Source organism: Austrofundulus limnaeus, unplaced genomic scaffold (genome assembly GCF_001266775.1).
Source record: "Austrofundulus limnaeus strain Quisiro unplaced genomic scaffold, Austrofundulus_limnaeus-1.0 Scaffold31, whole genome shotgun sequence".
NCBI lineage: Eukaryota > Metazoa > Chordata > Actinopteri > Cyprinodontiformes > Rivulidae > Austrofundulus > Austrofundulus limnaeus.
The window spans coordinates 2561057-2581378 of NW_013952433.1; the positions used below are offsets into that span (position 1 = coordinate 2561057).

Below are 20322 nucleotides of genomic sequence, written 5' to 3' on the forward strand. Positions count from 1 at the left end.
CACACACACACACACACACACACACACACATATACAGTAGATAACTTTATATAAGGATCTCAAATATTCGAACATTACGCTGCCTAAACTGGACACGGGTGTGGCATGCTTAAAGTTTTTTTAAAATTGGTTTATCTGTTATGCACATACAGACATGCCAGTGGTGTGTTTGTTAGTTGGAATAAAGAAACAAATCTTTCACTTTATTCCTAACTTGCAAAAGGCAAATAATCCAGGCTGTTTACTGTCACCAGATGGTGGCAGTATAAGTTACATCACTTGTAAGAGGAGGAAGTAGTCATCTACTAGAAACCATTTCTGAGGAAGAACAAACGCAGTGAGGGCTCTTTAGGAACTACTTTCATCTCGGGMGATATCTGACTGCTGGTCAGTCACATCAGTTTACTTGACTCTGAACAGAAAAGACTCCTGAGTCGCGTCATGTTAGGTCAGACATGATTGCAAAAGTAGCCTCCATATTTTATAAAGTGCTTCAAGTCTTTGCTAATGCTGTTACTGGTGGAAGATGTGTCAATGTTGACTATTTCACAAAAGCAGAAAGCTAATTGAATTGCACATGAGCTCAAAACATACAAAACACTTTAGCTACACTTTAAATTAGAAGTAGGGCTAAAGATTGGCATGGAAAATCTGAGTAAGATAGGCAGAAAATTGTGGAAAAAGAAAAAAGGAACATTTTAAGGCGGCCTGTTTCAGTGAGGCTTTGGTTAATTTGTTTGTTTAATTTAGCTGTACAAATAAAAGTTTCCAAAAATTGTTAGCTACTTTCTAATTATGACATAAATATAATATGAATGTTTTGCAAAAATTAGCCCTTCGTGTTATGGAAAGACCCTCTTGATACAAGAAAAAACTCTTAAGTTTTTAAGAAAAWGGCTGCTTATCAATTAATCGTTAGTTGATCAATAAGATCAATCGACTTTAGATTAATTCATTAATTCATTGATAAGCTGCATCTCTATTTCAGACTTTTGCAAAAATCACTGATAAAAATACCTTAGATTAAATCTAAATACAATCAAAAAATGTGTTACTAATAAATTACTTCGAGTTTTTAGTTGTAATAGCAATTAGTTACAATATTTTAATGTCACAGTGTCTACTGAAAAACAAAAAAATTAATAATTAAATGTGAAAAAGTGGTACTCCTGAGAAAAACTTGCCTCAAAAGCAAGCTATGTTAAAAATCAACTCTCACTGTGCAGAGTGCAACATTTGCCAAGCTAAGCTAACATTTACTCAATCTGACAAATCAACACTACACAGGTGCCTGGCTAATATTTAGACTGTGATATGAGCACCTTGTGGAAAGGTTAAAACAGTAACCGCACCAGGCCAATAAAAACCACACATTCCTGCATTGTACAGTAACTAGAATAGAAGATAGACCCACAGATGAAAACAACAAAAAGGCAACAGAAGTACCTTACCCAAAGTTAAATTGTGGAGGTGAAAGCGTCTGACTTGCTGTCACACGAAGCCTGCTTGTTTTTAGTAATCATGACACCGCCTGGGACAGTTGGGAGAGGTGTGGAAAAGAACGACCGGCATGTTCTAACCTGTATGATTTATTATGCATTATGAATATGACTGAAATAGATCTGTCTCTATTGACATCACATTAGTTTGAACTGCAAAATCTGAGGCCAACAGAACACCTAATACAATCTATGAAGTATCCCGTCACAATGCTGTGCAGATTCAGATTTTATATTAAGACATTTTTAGAAAGCAACTTCAAACATCATCTAAAGATGCAGCTAAGACAGTTTACTCAGCTGTACAGAATCACTTTCCTCATTTATAAACCAAAAACAACCAAAAGATTTTTCAGAGAACTTCAATTTAGTCAGTGCAATAACTTCATGCTCTCAAATATATGCTTAAAAATATTTATGTGCTAAACAAACAGGGATTCACCAGTGTAAGACCTCAATAAATAAAAGCTTCGAAAACCACAATACCCTCATAAACAGTTCAGTAGTTTGACTTCAGCAGCTGTATAAATATACATTCAGGATTTTCCCAGCGAACCTTTAAAACACACTTTAAACCCAAAATAACACAAAGTTAATAGAGAAGGAACAAGACAGGCCATGCAAAGAGATTAATTTTGCCCCTTCATGTCAACTGAGAAGAAAAAAATTGTGTTCTATTGTTGGATATTTTGTGGGTGATTAACAGAATTTTAGATACAATTTTATATATTTTAACAACAACAACAACAACAAAAACACACAGAACTTTTTAGGACACTCAAAGACGCTTGGTGGTGGTAATCTACAACTTAGCCACAGCTGCCCTGGGGCACGCTGATAAAAGCAGAGTTGCCTTGCACCGTAGTCACTGTACCCTCTGTCCACCATTAGTAGGCAAGGTGGGTGAGGTGTCTTGCCCAAGGACACAACGACAGACAGATGGAACAGGGGGTCCCCTAACCACTCCACCATAGCCACTCCTGTACTTTGTGATCAGTTGTAATATTTTACTTTAACCAGTAAGAGAATAAACAAGTCTATATCTTAATATGTGCTTACTCCAACAGTTTAAACAATGTTTTTATTTCAGAAATGTATAACTGTTTTACAAGAATGACATCATATCTAGAGTGTGACCAAGGATTAAAAAACAGTGGAATGTCTCGTGAGGGATGCCATTTTCTCCTTTTATACAGGATGGACCACAGCACTGTGATAATCTTTGTGTGTGAATAAACATTCAAGACTGAGTACTGGACCGGTTTTCTGCGTCTAATTTGGGTTCTCATTGTACATGATTCCTTTTACTATTATAGACTATTCCCTGAATCATAATTACTTTTTAAAAAAGGATTACATTGAGAGCAAGTATACAATGCTCTAGGCACAGAAAAACAAACAAACAAAACACACCAATTATGACAAAAACATTAAGAGCCTGATTCAGTGTGGCCTTAGCTAAGAKAAATTGCACTTCCTGTGTCTTTAGCTTATATTTGAAAGAAGCTTTATAGTATCGACTGCCAACATCAAGTCAGCCGTTTCTGAGCATAGAATAACTCCAGACACACTCTCATCCTTCCATCTATGACCCTTTCAGTCTCCCCCACCCACGTTAAACCCCCGTCTCCAGTGACGGGTGGACTAATGTCTGGCCACATGACCCAGATATGCACCAATCGGATGTTGCCAAGTGCAGTGTGTGGATCAACAATAAAGACTGGTGCATAGAGAAGTAGATGAAATGCTTACAAAAAAACATCAATAAATAATGATAAAAGGGTTCTGGTGTGTATGAATGACCATTTTTCTACAAGTAAAGTAACTACAAATGCATTTATTTTTCCCACACAAGTTTGACATTATGTTTTGTTATTATTAAATTGTTAAAAATGAGAAGTCAGACTATTACAGTGGCAAAGCAAAGCAAATTACACTCAAAATACTGAAAATTTCATATAACTTGCACTTTGTCAGCTTTGGAAAATGCATTCATTTGATTCAACTTTAATGAACAGAAATAACACATCTATAACCAAGTTACAATTTTATAACAATATGTCAGCAAGAGCTCAGTTAAGAAACTGACCATTGCACAGACATATTCATAAAAGCTGAAACACAAACTAAACAAAAGATCAAGAAAATCTAACTAGAATGAAAGAAATCAAACCAAAGAAAGCAGTTAAACAGATTTGCCTTTTTTCAATAACAGTCTAATTTACTGACACACTGTGGGAGGATGTGTGGTTTAGTTGTCCTATTTTAAGTCTTGTAATAGTGTCTTTTCTCTTTCCCCTCTGGACAAACCTTCTATTTGATCTTATTTAGGCATTTGCTCTTTAAGGAATTTGGTATTTCAAATACCAAATTCCTCCTGTCCTGTTCATCCTGTTGACTTTGTAATACAAAGAATTGCACCTTTCTTTGCTTTCGTACATGTAAAATATCCTTATTAACATAGAAGAACATGTCCATTTTATTTCTGTTTCAAAAGTTCTCAGATGTTATGTGACTTCTTGTGTATCAGCTGTTGTTTTGTAAAAAAAGACTAATTCCTTGAGGTATATTCTCCTTTTTACTTGATGTAAGCCATAACACATAGCAAAACATTAAATTTACAAGGGAGATACCACATGGATAACAATGAAAACAATACTTTTGATTTATAAGTTTGTTCATATAATTTTGCAATATACTGCATCATGAGCTATGTACATGGGTGGACTGGCATWCAATTCTACTGGGTTTTTCCAGTGGGCCAATGGGCTGCCGGTGGTTCTGCCCATAGAGGTGCTGCAATGCTCAGCCCCATGGTCACAGCAGCGCGTGCTTGTTTTGCAGCACCACAATGCCTCTACACGCATCCAGTCAGCTGATCATGACATGAATTTGAAAAGTCTTGTACCTGGTTAGGCACATATAGCTACAGTAAMTCCCTGTTTGTCTCTCAAATCCAACAGAGAGATCTGCAGTGCTGTGGCTCCAGCTCGACACCTGTCAATCACCAGGGGCGCAACAAGTAAAGGTGGCCAGGAGGGGCTATTGGTTACCTCACTTTGTACTCATTTTAGTTCTCCCTAACTATTTARGATTAGTAAACCTATAAATACAAAAAGTCAGTCTGTCAAGAACTCCCGGGCCACTTTTTCTCCCCAGTCCGCCCCTGGCTACGTATCTGGAGAAAAATGTAACTATCTCAATATGTCAATAATGTAACAATAACCAAAAGCAAAATTACCGTAATYTGCCCAGCTAAATCTACATTTACAGTTTCCATTCTTTGTACCAGAGTAAGAAAAAAACAACACTCCTAAATAATAGTTTTTGAACTCAACTTGGTTCTTTAAAAATACACCACACTGATGGAACCAATAATTTGTTCACTCTTCTAGACTAAATCTGTATAGTAGAGCAAGTCCCAAGACACAAACTAAAGCCATGTTTGACCTGAAAGACAGCTGGCTGCGTACTTGACTGGAATAAAACCAAGGGTTGCTGTGTGTGAGAACCGGCAAAAAGCAGGCCATGCCAGAAAGAGCAGATGTTGCCGTAGTGCTGGACATGGTCCTATGGTGAGCAATGAAATGTAGCAATGAATGTGAACTCATAAACTTACAAGTTCAGGTAAACACACTCACCAACTCTTGCTGACCATACAAAATAACAGAGGCCCTCAGTAATTCTTTCTGACATGTGCAGCTGTGATTTGGACTTGTTCTGACACACCCACTCTTGTTTTCATTTTCTCCTGGTTCAGTCTCTAAGGTACATTCATAAAAATACCTTGATGCAAATGTCTTGTCATGTGGGTGAAATGAACCGGACACTAAAACAGCATGTGGGCACAGATTACTTCATACAGAACTTGCATCAGCATGTACCCAGGGAGAACAAACACTTTCATAGTCTGAAAAAATAAACAAATAAAAAGAACCCAGAAGTGGCAGTTTTATTCATATCAATTTAGTGTTCCTTCCATGAACTTAGTTGATATTCTATTCTGTACAGTAAGGATGGATTCATTGTTGTGTTTTGGGGGGGGTGTCTGACAGTTTTACAGCATAACATTGCAATATTATCCTTGATATATTTCTCTCTACTTTACAAGAACTACCGATAAGCCAAAACTCAGTTTACAGCAATGCTTGAGATGTGCCTTGGTCACTGGACTCCTCTTAAACTCTAACCATAACTACAGAATGTAACTTTTTCATATCAAATGCAACAACACAGTTACAATGTTTTTAATAAGTGTTTTTTTTTAGTCTATGTAATATCAATTTTTTTAATTCTTGTGTTTAGTTCAGTTTTACACAAGGTGGCACTTACAAGACAGAATACAAATATCAAGACAAGCACAAGCTGCTAAAACAAGACTCATGTTGTTTTTCATAGATTTAATATGTGGTAGAAATAACTCACTGTGTTGTAAATTGTGTTCTGCTCTGTTATGATGTATTTGCGCTGTTAAGACTAAATTAGTCTACATTCAAATAAGTGTAATGTCACCGTTTGTATAAGGACATAATTTACTAATCTCTGTTGCAACAAGGTATCAGAATATAAAAGATGAAGAAAATGGTTAACAGTAACTTAGTAGATATACACTATATTTATAAGGACAAGTTTGTTTTAGAGGTATATCTGTTTAAGGATTTAAAGTAACTAAAACACACAAAAAATAGCCACAATGACAAGGGATTTTTTTCATTATAAACTGGCTTTAACGTGTGTCTAGGTAGGATGAGAGATGTTTRTGTAAAAACTTTTTCAGTGCCAAAATGCTCTTGTAAACATCGCAAAGACCCAATTTTCATCAATTCAAAATGACACTTCTGCATTTCTGTTCCCTAAACTAAAACTGAAGAAAAACTCAACGCAATAACCGATTTCTTTTTCCGGTGTACACTGAATTATATAACAGAACTATAAAAACTACATGTATTCTTGTGCTCTACTTTACATTACAGCAGCAACTTTAATTGCCCTATTACAGTATAACAAAGCCTTTTTTAGAGCTGAAAACCCTCAGTGGCAGAAAAAGATAATTGGCTATCGAGATTGAATAGAAAAAGAAATGAGAGAAAAAAATAGCAGAAATGAGCCTGTGACTGAGCCAGCACAGAACTGCCCAAATGGTTTTTAATTTAAAAGTGTTTAGTGAGGCCTCTTCTATTAAGCTCTTGGAGAGAAAAGAGATGCAAGAGGCTGGAAAGAAACCCACCAACAAGACAGAGGAGCTGTCCATCATGGTTGGAATGAAATCAAGAGATAATAGAAGACACGCTGTCAAATAAATGACTTCAATGATGTTGAAACAAGAAGCAGCCCTGTGTAGGCCAGAAGGCAGGGACCAATTACAGGCTCCTCAAACTTTAATGTTCAAGTGTATCAATGACGTTAATTACTTTTTCATTAGCCAGCTGCACAAGGAATTTTAAGTAAATGTTCAGGTTTGCTAAGATATTCACAACATCCTTTTTCAGTACTGCAACACCAGATTACCGATACATTAACTAAAGTAAAAAAAAAAATTAAATAAAAATTAAAATAAATTCACAGCCACTTTTTTCCAGTCTTCGCTTTCTACCAAGAACCCAGACTGGGTAGGCTGGGTCCTTCCTTTAAACTTCAATATACAGTAGGAGGTCAGTGGAAACAAGGACGAGCTGCTGAGGCAGTGCTGTGACCATGGCTAGAATGTGTTCCCATGGGTTAAATCTACTGTCAGTATGTTTTGAAAATTTCCTTTCATTCATACCATAAAAATCAAGTTTAGACATCTCAGTTTCAATAGTCTATTGCATTAGACATGCAGTGTGAACATAAGCCTTATGTTCTTATTTCCTGATTCACCTCGAGCCTCCCTTCAAGACCTCTTGCGCCCCACAGTTTGAAAACCACTGGTCTATTCATTGCACCACTGCTAATGCAGCAATGATTACCCAATCAAACACTACACATATTTAGTGTATACAATTAACAGCACTTATTGCTAGCTACTAAAACTTAAATAAAAAAATTACTGAAAAGTAAAGCTTGGAATAGAGTTGATGGGAAAATATGATGTTATCAGAAGGCTGTATTAACTGCATGACTAACTCACATCAATCCACCTGTGGCAGTGGAACAATGTCTCTCTAACCTGAAACAGTTTAACACATGACTCATGAGCAAGTTGTACTAACAGCACAAAAAGGGGTGTGAAACAAACTTAAAGCACATTCATGTCAATACCAGGACACAGATGTTCCAGCAGATCAACACAGTTTTAAAATGCCTCATGTTAACGAGTGGTTTGTTGTAGGGCTGGGTTAAAAAAATAGATTTAATCGATCTGGATCAATTCACGTTAAAATTTGGGAAGATCGATTCATAAGTCACGAGATCGATTTTTTCCCCACGGGGGTTGTGTGTGATGAAGCTGCGTGTTTCTGTGTTGTGTGTCACTCCTAGTTTGCCGTAGGTTTACATCCAGTTGACAGTCAGCGCTAATGTTAGCTCCTGACAACAAGTTGTCTGGGGCAAAACAAAAGAAACAAAGGAATCACTAACATTAAAGCTGATTCTCAGCTGAACTTAAAGATAACAGAGGCCATAACGACTTTTGTTTGCAAAGTTTTGTGCTCGGATGCGGTAGCAGAAAACGAAGTTTCGAACGGCTGGTTCTGGTGGTCGGACCAAAACTACAGTATGTAAACATCTGAAACTGTTCTCCTTTATAAATGTGTGAAAGATGTCAGTCTAACAAAATCGTTTATTTTTGTTACCATTGTTATTTATAAATTTTTGAAACATCTTAATGTAATTCACAGTGATGGAAGGTTTTAGCTGAAGTACTTTTTTTCTTTCTTTCTTCTTGTTAATAAGTTTTACTGAACAGAAGCTAACAAAAACGTTACAAATATACAATTTTCATACACTCAAAAGAGTGGGCATAAGTACACTTATATTAATCCCACCTCTTCTCCTGTAACCTTATTCCATCACTTCTTAGTGGTCAAGAAAATTATTCTTAATTTCTTAAAAAACTATTGTATCAACAACACTTTCTCTTGCAATTCCTTTTTAGTTTAAACCCTTTGAAACTTGAGAATTTTGTTTCAAGATTAAACTCCAATTTACAATTTTGTCCTTAATGTTTATAATTTTACCAATGCACCAAGTTAGAATTAGTTTCTACTATTTGCAGAATTAGTTCCTTTGAGAATGTCTTACATATCAAAGTAAATGTGTTACTGCTTGACATCYTTAACTAATTTAGAAATCAAATTAAATCGTGAATCGTCCTGTATCGTTGTGAATCGTGAATCGAATCGGGCCCCTGTGAATCAAACAAAATCGATTTGGGAAATTTGAATCGATACCCAGCCCTAGTTTGTTGTAGCTCATTAGATTATACCATTTGTAGATTTTGTGAAAACCATGGAGAGCTGAAAGACTAAAAATCATACAAGTGGGGAAGTTAAATGAACCTTTTTTCCCCTAGTCTAACATAACTATAAATCCACTGTCAGGTGAYAATTTTGCCAGGTTGCATAATTTCCTGAAGCTGCGTCAGACAAAATACTCATGACACCTTTGTTTATCATGTCCCAAAAAAACTCACAAACGCAGTCTTTAAAGAAATTGTCCTAAACAAAAATAGCACCAAACTTGTAGCATAAAAACAAAGCATAATCCCTTATTGCTGATCTCACATTAGTCTACATTTTGGGGTGGCTGTGGCGGAGTGGTTGGGGAGTCGTCCTGGAACCGGAAGGTCGCTGGTTCGGYCCCCCATTCGGTCCCCCATAGTCTGCTGTATGCAAAAGCCCAAATGTGACTTTATCAAGTTTGGATTTACAGAGAATTCGTGATGTATATTGATATGTATATGTATGTATATTGATGTATATGTATWTAGTATATTGCAACACCTATATCGTTTTTGAGCTGCAAAGAAATGAAGCAAACAGCAAAACAGCACCACTGTAACTTAAGTTAAATAATGTATTAATAGAGAAGCACACTGTTAACCTGTGCTAGAGTGGAAAATAAAAAGGGAGAAAAAAAAGACATTTTATCTGACTCAGCAGGATGTTAAAAGTTAAATGACTCAACTGTGGGAGATATCCCTCTGCCAGCTGTAATTGAACAGTGTGAGATTACGCCTGGAGCAAATAAAGATGACATGCTAAAACAATTCTAACTACAYCTGTTTCACATGCAAATGTTGACATGGCTTCAAAAAATGAACCTCATCACTGTGCACATCTGAAGAGTTGTAATAATTTTTTAAAACCCTCCCAAAATTTTGGTCATGTTTTTRCAATTTAAACTGGTCAATAAGTTGAATTCACAGGTCACACGCAGCATGAAGTGACAGTGCACTTCCTCCACTTGTTTGTGTGAGCTGTCAATCTGCTGGGTGGAAAGAAAAAARGATGTGAAATCCTTGATCTTTTCTCCTCATTAACAATAAAACCAATGAAGTCAGCTATTAGGGGATTTAGGTAGTGAAAAACACACCAGGGCTTGGAAATCTGAAGAAAACGTACGTACATACGTACGTACGTACGTACATACATCCGTGTACGTACGTACATACGTACATACATACATACATACATACATTTCCTGTTGCTCTTTTTTATTATATCCCTGTTTAGAAACAAAAGTCTATGACAAACAAAACTTACACTGTTTATCTTTTTTAAAAAACTGCCTAATAAACTGACAACAAATTGTAACAAAAATTATTCTACAACAATTGTTATTTAATGGATAAAACACCCATAATTTGTATTTCCCTTGGCTGTCCCTGCCCTCTTTTCAAACCTCTAACAATTTGTTACTCGAATAATTTCTCATGCTGGCAGAGGCTCCCAGGGTTTTCACTGATGAAAACACCTGCCTATCTGAACAAGAGTGATAATGGTAGAGACGGTGCAATACACTGAACTTTAGAGTAAACAGAAATGATCAATCTAACTGTTCAACTGACACTTTACAGATGAGCATTTGCACTCCCCTCTGAATGTAGTCATGCAGACTGTTCATATTTTTCTCCCTCTGGAATCTCCTGGTTTATACCCCTGCCCTAAAAYATCAGAGATGTGTGTTATTTGTGTTTTATATTTGTAATTGAAAAAAAAAGTCATGCCTGACTGGTATCCCCCCATGTGGTATTTTTATTTGCACACACACAGCACAATAATGGGAAGCTCAATAATACACATCAACTCTACCTCTCCCTCTTTTTGAGTTGATTTAATTATAATCCACACTGTTCTGCTGATCAAAAGAGAATGCCCAAAGCTCTACTTTCTGTAAACAGGATCTGGCAAATGCATGCTAGCCATTCACTCCCTTTGACCAAACTGAATCTGGCACACTCTGTGAATCGCTGATCTCACTTCTGTCGGACAGTTTCTCTTCTTCAAAAGCTGCTCTGTGCACAATCTTCTGACATTTAACTCCTCACACTAGAATATGGTCACAAAGACTGAATGGAAGTAAGCTTTACTGATTTGACTTACACTGTGGCCAATCTAGCAAAACACATGGAATTTACTTTTCACCCTAAGAGACATGTCCCAATTCTCTTTACTGCAAAAAACAAATCATCCTCCAGGCAACGATGAGTAAAAATGAGCTTGCTTTTGTGTCAAATTTCGAAAGTTGTCTGATACGTGGCAGAAAATCAGTTCACAAACCAGACAAAAACTTCAATTTTTCCAGCACTTATAACTGTGAAAAATAAATGATAAATGCAAAGCATTTAACTAAATTATAATTAACCAAATATCTATTATTTTAAAAGCTGGTCCTTAAGTGAGAGTGCTCAGCTTACCTTTCACCTGAACTGCAGGAGAAACAGCATCAAGAGGCTTTCGTTGGATCAGCCAGTCTCACCTGAAGACAGAAGAATGTAAGAATAAATTTTCACAGTAACTCAAACTGTACAAACAAACATACAGTTTACCCTCCCTATGCCTCTCCACCGAACCCTAACCCCATCACTGTGCTAAAGGTAAAAAAAAAATAAAACATTTTCAGAATATTTCATTAAAGAGGGCTAAAAACACACACACAGTCAAAAACAAACAATGCTATATTCATAAGACTACAACTCTGACATTAAAAATACATGCACTAGTAGTATGTTAATCCAGGAAAACTGAAAGGGATGTCTTACTCTAAATAAATTGTATTTGACATACCATATATTATTTTACAGCTAAAATAGTTTCACCACCCTCTCTGGGTTTAAATGCCTTACAATCATTCTGGTGTAAAAACAATGCATTCTTTAATATCTAGGGTGTGATAAGGCTCATTTAAAAGCAATAAATGGACATACAAAACAGTATGTCAATTTGCTCAACACACACTCACATGTACTTAAAAAAACTTTATATTGGGGTGCAATGATAAATCTGAGCAGCTTTCCTTAATTTTGGGAGATCTGCAAATGGCCGATACATGAGTAAAGTAAAATAAACACAGATCAGCTTTATCTCAATCAGTTCTAAACAAACACTGTTTATAAGATGATACAATGACATGTCCAGCTACATGGAACAGATCTTCACAAAGTAAGAAAAAAATTCACATTTCCACTTCACTAAACTTGGCAATGATCCTCACTCTCACATTGCAGAAGACCAAAACGGACTCATAGCTTGAGTCCAATCCTGGGTAATGATCTACTGGAAAACCAATAACTGTAAAATGGTTTGGGAAGTTAAGGTGAGACTTCCAATCTGTGCCTTACACCCTATCTCTGAGAAAAAGAGGAAGCAATAACACTGGAGCATGTCTAATCTAAATAGGAAGTGAAATGAAAGCACAGCATAGAACTGAACTGACAGGGTTTTTGAGGGACAAAAGACACTGAGGAGCAGGAAGTGGAGGAGATCCAGCCAAACATACAATGAAGGATAAGAAATACACAAAGTAAATGAAAAATAATGTTCAACTAAACGTAAATAACAGAAGAGCAATGACATTTAAAAAGTGTGCTTAAACTGAAAGCTGGAAAACTGTGACCCTGAAAGTGACAGCATTTAGATGGAAGTAAGCCAAAACTATTCAGGCACTAAACTCTTCTAGCTGTCCTATATTTCCTCACTTCAACCAGTTCAGACCAATTTACTACTTGAAGTGTATGCTGTGGTATTTCATAATTACTTTAACTCAAATCTACTACTAACTAGGTTAAATCTAACTAGGGAAAAAATGCAAAGACCTAAAAAAACAGTTACTGACTGCTGGAACACTGTATCACATACATAATGTATGCCAAGCACCCTGAATGCTTTTCTCAAGCATACAACAAAGCAACACTTGCATAAGAACACTGCTCCTTTGCCAACTCTCAAAACAGTGAGCCAAGACTGACTCATAAAGAGGGTCCAACCCTGTCCCWGCCCAGTGATTTAAAGTCAGGTCTCTGGTGCAACTCAATGAAACAAGAGGAACAGAGTGAGGAACAATTTAAAGCTGAACATTGATGCCTGGACTAAGTAATCGCTACAAATTGAGCATAACAACACTGAAAATCTAGATTTCCCTGATTGTATCTCTACATTTCCCAACAATTGTAATATCCACAGAGAGAARATTTGCACCAGCAGTGTTAGAGTTTTTTTCCTGTGTTTTTTTTATTAATCTGAAAATGCAAACACATCCTTTTGAGTTTTTGCTTTTATTTCAAAATTACTGTGAAAACCATCTGTGTCATAGCATTTTTATTTTTTAAACCCTCTTTGCATTTGAAATGTGCAATGTATAATGTAACAATCAGCCACAATAATAAAAAATCAGGTAGAAAAAGTAATATGCTTGGGGAAATCAAGGAAGAAATATTAGGCAAGAAGGTAATGATACTGAAAACGTAAATTTTAAAAAGACAATAATCTATGTGAAGAGCAAATGGTTAGCTGGTTACAGAACTGGGTGTTTGGACTGGGACTACACCCACATAATATTGGTGGATCCTCAAAAGAGGCCATCAWGAATGGATTGCCTGGTAATTAAACAGCACTAGTAAATAGAACCTCTTGTGATGGTTGAGGAAAACAACAAGACGTCTATAGGCAGCAGACCTCTTTGAGCCTTGGGAGACATCGCAATGAGTCCAGAATAGATCCTGGGTGGCCAGAGTCATTTCACCAACACCTATCTATATCCACTGTGTACCAGCAGAGAGTAAACACTCAGGTAATGAATCCTTGCAATGATATATCTAGGATCTATGAGGCATAGTTTTCATTTGAAGTATTAACCATTTAGCACATCTACCCTCTCCATTTGGCATTGATGATACTAAATATTACAAATTTCACGTCAAATTTCATAAAATTTCTCCTTTCAACTATTCCCAATTTGTTAAATGTAATCTTAAAACTGCAGCTGGTCTTATATGATGTCAAGAAATAAAAATTAGCTTTAGAGAAAAATAAATAACCATCATTGTTAATCATTAGTCTACAAACGGGGTGTTTGTTACGATATATAGCATGGACAAACAAGATGAAACTAGTTTCCTGACAAATAAAACACATCACTACAAACAGCCAGTCCCTACCAACTGCAATGTCAGCAGATTAAAATAACACTTGATCAGGTGAAGTGGCCTTGCAAACTACCTTAGAGACTAATTATTGCTCCTCATTTTCCTTCTCACTGAGGGCTTGTTTGTGGATTAGGGTTGATACAACAAACATAAAGGGCAATTGTTTATCCCAAGGAAAACAGACCAGTATTTTACGCATTAGAATTTATTTTAAGTCTAATAACATTAAGTGAACAATGTGTAAAAATTTAACAGTCTTCAGAAAAACCTTGATAAAGAATATTCAATGAAACTGATAAAAAAAGACATCTTAAATTTTAATTTTAAAGACGTCTTTTTTAATTACTTCATTGAATAGTCTTCCTTTTAATAAAAGGAACTGATCATTAATCTGATGTTAGTGTGGAATTTTCAAGTTTCAAATAAATGACAATATGCATGATCATTTTGTTTTTCCAGGTCACAGAAAACCAAGCACTGTCTTTACAAAACAAACTTTCCAACAAAGAAATTCTTCTTCACAAATGCCTGAATAATGCAAAATAAAACAAAAACACAACTCAAAACCAGAGACAACTTTACTTTTCATGGCCGTATAGGCAGTGATTAGTGAAGCAGAAAATGAGACAGAGACAGTTGCGCTAACTACACTGTTGTGTTGATGTGGAAAATATTGGCATGGCTGGAAGACAACACAAATCAATCACTAATGCAAGCATCAACTTTGAAAAACTTTTGTATTTAATTTCCTTTTTAGAATCAATAAAATATTTTTGAATTTTGAATTGAATGTACATTTTTAATTAGTAATGCAGCAAGCAGGTCATTTTGTTGTTTTATTTTTTGGTTTGTTACAATCTGATCAGAGTTGTACATCAAAGTACTAAAACAATGTAGGAAATAAGACAGGAAGCACAAAAACATAAGACGAATATAGTTAGAAATTTCACAATTGGTTTATGGACTTTATTTTTTGTCTGTCATTCACTTAATGTCAACGTAAAAATATGGTGTCACACGTACTTCATACTTTCCTCAACCACAGGCAAGAAACTCTATTTCAGAGCCACCCCCAACAAGGCAGGTGTTAGATATCCCAAAGACTGATTTTGGGTGGTGGTATCAAGTTAAGACTGAAGTCAGATGATGATCCCATGTCATGGAAACTGGACAGCTTCTAAAACCCAAGATCTTTCTTAAAGGTTAAACTAGTGCTTGCTTTCTTAAAGTTGCTGGACATTGATAGCTGTAAATGTCACAAGTTTCCGTTTGGTGTAACATAACTGTGTGACTCTTCTCACCGACCTGACTACTTTATCAGCTTCAACACAGAATCTGCTGTCCCATAAGTACAATCTTTATTTGATTAATTTAATAAAACAACAGAGATGTGGCTTAACAGCTTTACATTTACATTAATTAACTAATTTGTGTACAGTTGTTGCAATGCTATTGCTTAAAAACATCCACAACCAGATGCTAAAATTAAGCTAATCTGACCCTGTTCAGAGCATCGTGGCAATAACCCACCAAAGACGGATTTAACAGACTGATGACGCATGTACCCTGGCAGCATTTGTTGTAAAAAAAATTACAACAGTCCAGCTATAAACTCAATACACAAGTTGCAGCTTATCTTTCAAAAAATGAAGAATGAACAGGCTAATCATTGTTAGGAGTTGGCAGTATCTTTGTGCAAGTTATGCTTTTCAAAAAACACATAAAAATGTGGAAGGTGATAAGAACTTGGTGATAAATTCTCATACTTGAGCTGAGTCCATCACAAAACAAATACACACAAATGTGGATAACACAACCAATAAAAGCTCTGTCATGGAGTCTGTAATGGAATTGTTTTGAACATTACTGTTATGATAAATGTGTTCAATAAACACAAAACAAGGAAAGGGTTTTATATGAAGACATAAATCTGTACAGATTTTTTCCCCTCAGTTTTACAACTAAACAATTTTATTCTGCTAATAACACTGGGTCCTGAAAAAAGTTAGCGGCCTCTAATCAAACAGCACCTCTACAAAGTTAGCTTACAAAGTGAAAAAGCACCATCCATTCATCCATCTAGTTTTTTAACCTAATTTTYCTTGTGCTAAATAAATGTGCTGGAAGTACAGTAGAAGAGGGGCCAGAATCAACCTGGCTAATTGTTTTATCCATTCTTTTTATTAAATGAATATAGATATGACAAGTAGAAAAGGTTTTTCGTACRAGCAAACAAATGTGCATAATGTATATATGCTTTTGCTTGATGCCTCTTATCCAATCAAATGTATTCAAATTGCACATTTAAACATCTGCCATTGGTCAGTGTCCATTAATAAGCAGTAAAAAGATAATACTGAACACATGTGACCATATTAAAATGATGTAAAATTGTCAACTCTCATGCTGTTTTAAAAGCTAGTAAGTATGTTGATGATGTACTTTAAGAAGAGAATCCTAAAAAAGCCCAGAGTTGAATTCTGAAGAGCTAAACATTGTAGCATTTAAAGCCAAGAAGTCTGAATATTTTCCTGAAATGTGCTAAAAAAAAACATTCGAGCACATATTATTTTCAATATGAATATGTTAGGGGAAACACTGCATCATATACAAGATTCAGATTTAGGCTTTTTTTATTACCAAGGGAAATTCAGTTCAGCAGTTTCCAGGTTCACACAGATACATATCTACATACACAAAAAAAGAACAAGTAAAGTTACCCTTTGCCTTTAAAATTTGTTTGTTTGCTTGCTGCACTGAATCACAAATTTGGAATAGAAAATATATTTAAAATATTTTTTACATTAAATTAAGTAAATAAAAAACAATACATTTTTAAACAACTTGTTTGCGGGCCAGACTTGAAGTCATCCACAGGCCTGATGTGGCCCACGGGACACCAGTTGAATAGCCCTGGTCTATATAGTTTATATAATGTGCTCCAATTCTACATCAAAAAAGTTTAAAGATTCTTACAAATACAAACTTTAGTCTTTACATTATAATTGCAAGGAAAACAGTGAAAATTATTTTTATAGCAACAAACATAAGTTGTACTGATTTCAAATGGAGAGAACCAAAATCCTAAAAAAATACTTTAAAGAATGAATAACCTTATATGAGAACATATATCTATAGGGATTCATACAAATGTGCATTTGGTCCCCCCAAAAATATTAAACTTAAATTAAATTAAATTGTTAGTGTTTCTTCTAAGGTATCTATCTTTGTTATAACTTGAAATGTGCACCATCGYTCTGTGTTCAAAGATGGATTTTCTCTGCTGAGGATATTTTATCACTGAAATCCGATTTCAGTCATAAAGGCCACGCTGCAGCTGCAAAGTAACTCTGAACAAAAACCTCTGCAAGGGAGGGGCATCTTGGCACAATTGAGGCTAAAAGTGCATCGACTGTTTGAAGGCAGCGAGGCAGATGCAGCATGAAACAGTCTCAGCTCAGATTAACCAACAAGGTGTCACGCAATTTCTCAGGGGAAACTGGATCAGTGTGAAACCACTTATCAAACCAGAGGAGTTACATTTTTATTGTTAAGGGCAGTCCCATTCAAATGAATGGTTTCAAATTATTTTTATTATATTAATACAAAAAATGTTGTATCTTCATAATACAACAATAAAAAGAAGAATTTTAATTAGTCACCAACATGTTCCAGTGGGTATTTCTGTGACAGTTTGTCACCATGCATTACTCAGAAAGTTACTAAAACAGCTTTTTAAACTCTCCCTACTTTTATATCTTTTCTCATTCATTAATACTCTCTCCCTACTTGTAATTCACAGCAGAGTAAAGCCAGTTCTACTTGATAGGCTTAGGGCCCAACACCATTATATATCCCCACCTGATTAGGGCAAAGCAGGCCTTCGCATAGTTCAACCAGACCTTAGGTGTTTACAAATCAGCACAGAAAACCTCCCATCTTTGTTTTTGGCTTAGCTGTAAAATGCAACGGATTTAGTTATTGAGCATTAGGACTCAGTCTGTAGAAAAATTACACAGATGCTATTTAAAGCACAATCTGATATGCAGATGGGAGCAGTGTATAATAATTCAACGACCCAGTTCCAACGGTCACACCATATCTATGACCTTGAAATGCTTTGTGTGTTATCATTTTATCTTTCTGACACCACATATTTCCTGTTTACAATTATCAAACGTACTGTTGAATGCAAGCATGAAATCCCTGGTATGTTTTTATCCTATGTTTTTATTTAGCTTTTATTTATACAAATAGTCTTGATGAGACATAAGGAACGTACTTTAAGTGAGGTCTGTTTTGAACACACAACAACAGTCAAGTAGTTCGAATGAACACAATAAAATTATAATGTATTAAAATCATAACAATAAAACCGAAACAAGTAGAGCGAGGCAGAATACTGAAAACAAGAAGAAATTTGCATTGATTTTTTTTCAGGCGTTCTTAAAAAGCATTTACAATATTCTAAAGAAATCAAAGTGGGCAACTTCAAATTCTATTATCAGGTGTTTTAAGGTTAGAGGTGCAGAGTAAGAGAAGGCCAGTTTGTCAGGTTCAATCCGTTTCAAAGGAAAGCTACAAAGAGGGCCTGGGAGTAAACTGCAGCTGTAGGAGATATATGAAGGTAAAGATGCAAGGGTCTATGTGTGGCAAATTTTGACCAACTGACCAATGAGTACAGACRGTTTAAGTGATTAAAACCAGTGATGAACCTTAGAGCAACCAGATRGATGGTAGAACAAGAAGTTAAAAAACCTTGGCATGTTAGCATGAAAATAAACATTATAAGCACAAAAGATATCAAGGCATCAGGAATGTTTTGATCCACTTTTTTAAAAAAGATCGTAAAAAGTCTGGGTCCTAAAACAGCCTTGTGGCACACTTTGACCATTAAATAGCTTGCCAAAAGACTAAACTGCACACATTCACTTTAACATGAGAGGAAGTTAGAGAGCCAGCAACACTATGATCCATGAATATGATATCTAAAAGATAAAGACACCATGATCTACAGTATCAAATGCTTTGAACAGGTCTAAGTGAAATGCAGTACAGTAGTTCCTGGCATMCATTGTTTCAACAACATTAAAAAATCTTTACTGAAACAATCCCTGAGCTGTGTCGTTTCCKAAATCCAGACTGATGGGAAGATAAAATATTAAAAGACCCCATTAGTTTTTTTTTTTTTTTCATTCTAATTGTTGGGTGAATAAAAATTCCAACAGATGACAGAAAAACTGCACATGAAATATAAATAAAGGATGTGCAGAGCTCAGACAGAAAGCAAAAGAGGAGAACAAAAGATGGGCTGCAGAAACGTCTATTGTGGCTTCAGTGCAATTTCCCAGGTATCATTTAACATCTCACTTCTGGCATTCTGGTAATCGTTTCCTCATTCACTTGCTCTCACTTGAGGTTTTATTTCCTTGTATTTCAAATGACACATTTCAGAAACTCTTGTAGCTGTTATTGAAAAGGTACTTCAGTGTTATTTCTCATCTAAGCCCAAACCCAACTCTGCTGTTGGGCTTGGACAGAGGAGAGACCAAGCGCATTTCTAGGGCAGCTGAGGACAGAGACAGCTCTCCTGTCCCCTTCTGCCCTAGAAATGAGCAGCAATTGATAAGATGAAATGGCAGAGATAAATCCGCATTTATTTTCTATCCATTCAGGATCTAATACAACAAGTACAAGCCAACCCACACACAGGTTGTAACGCCGACTAAAGCTATCACAATAATAAATTACTTACTCATTACAAAACATATTGGTAAGTTGATAAATGAGCTCATTAATTTCCCCAGCTATGCTAACGTCTTGTTTCAACACAGCAGAAAATGTATTTTCTGTTACCTCCAACTTAGCAGTATTTTTAAAAGGGGCTCAAGCTAAAAATAAAAAAAAATGAAAAGAGACATTCTGCAGTCATTTCTTCAGCTTGAGGTTATGGCTCTGTTCATTCTGTGAAACTCAGCGATGCTGTGAGCAGATGTGGGTCGGCAAACACAAACAGTGTATCTGCAAATGTGGGTAATAGGTTACTTAAGGTTAACAGACTGTTTAACTAATTTTTAAGAGGATAGTACCTACTATATGTTGATGTACGAGGAAGGCCGATAATATGTTTTAGTATTCTTAAACAAGTATGAATAATTTCATGGTCAAATAAGGTTAATTACTTTTTATGTTTTGACAGAATAGATTCCAAATATAATATTCTACTATGGCATATACTGTGTGTGTGTGTGTGTGTGT

General features: G+C 35.7%; 1 protein-coding gene across 1 annotated transcript in view; it reads right to left on the minus strand.

The window, feature by feature from the left end:
• Positions 1 to 20322, minus strand: part of osbpl5 (oxysterol binding protein-like 5) — a 40169-nt gene that overhangs the window by 16639 nt on the left and 3208 nt on the right. Inside the window, exon 2 of the mRNA XM_014005581.1 lies at positions 11338 to 11399. The gene's annotated coding sequence lies outside the window, so the exon portion shown is untranslated. The remainder of the gene's footprint in view (positions 1 to 11337; positions 11400 to 20322) is intronic.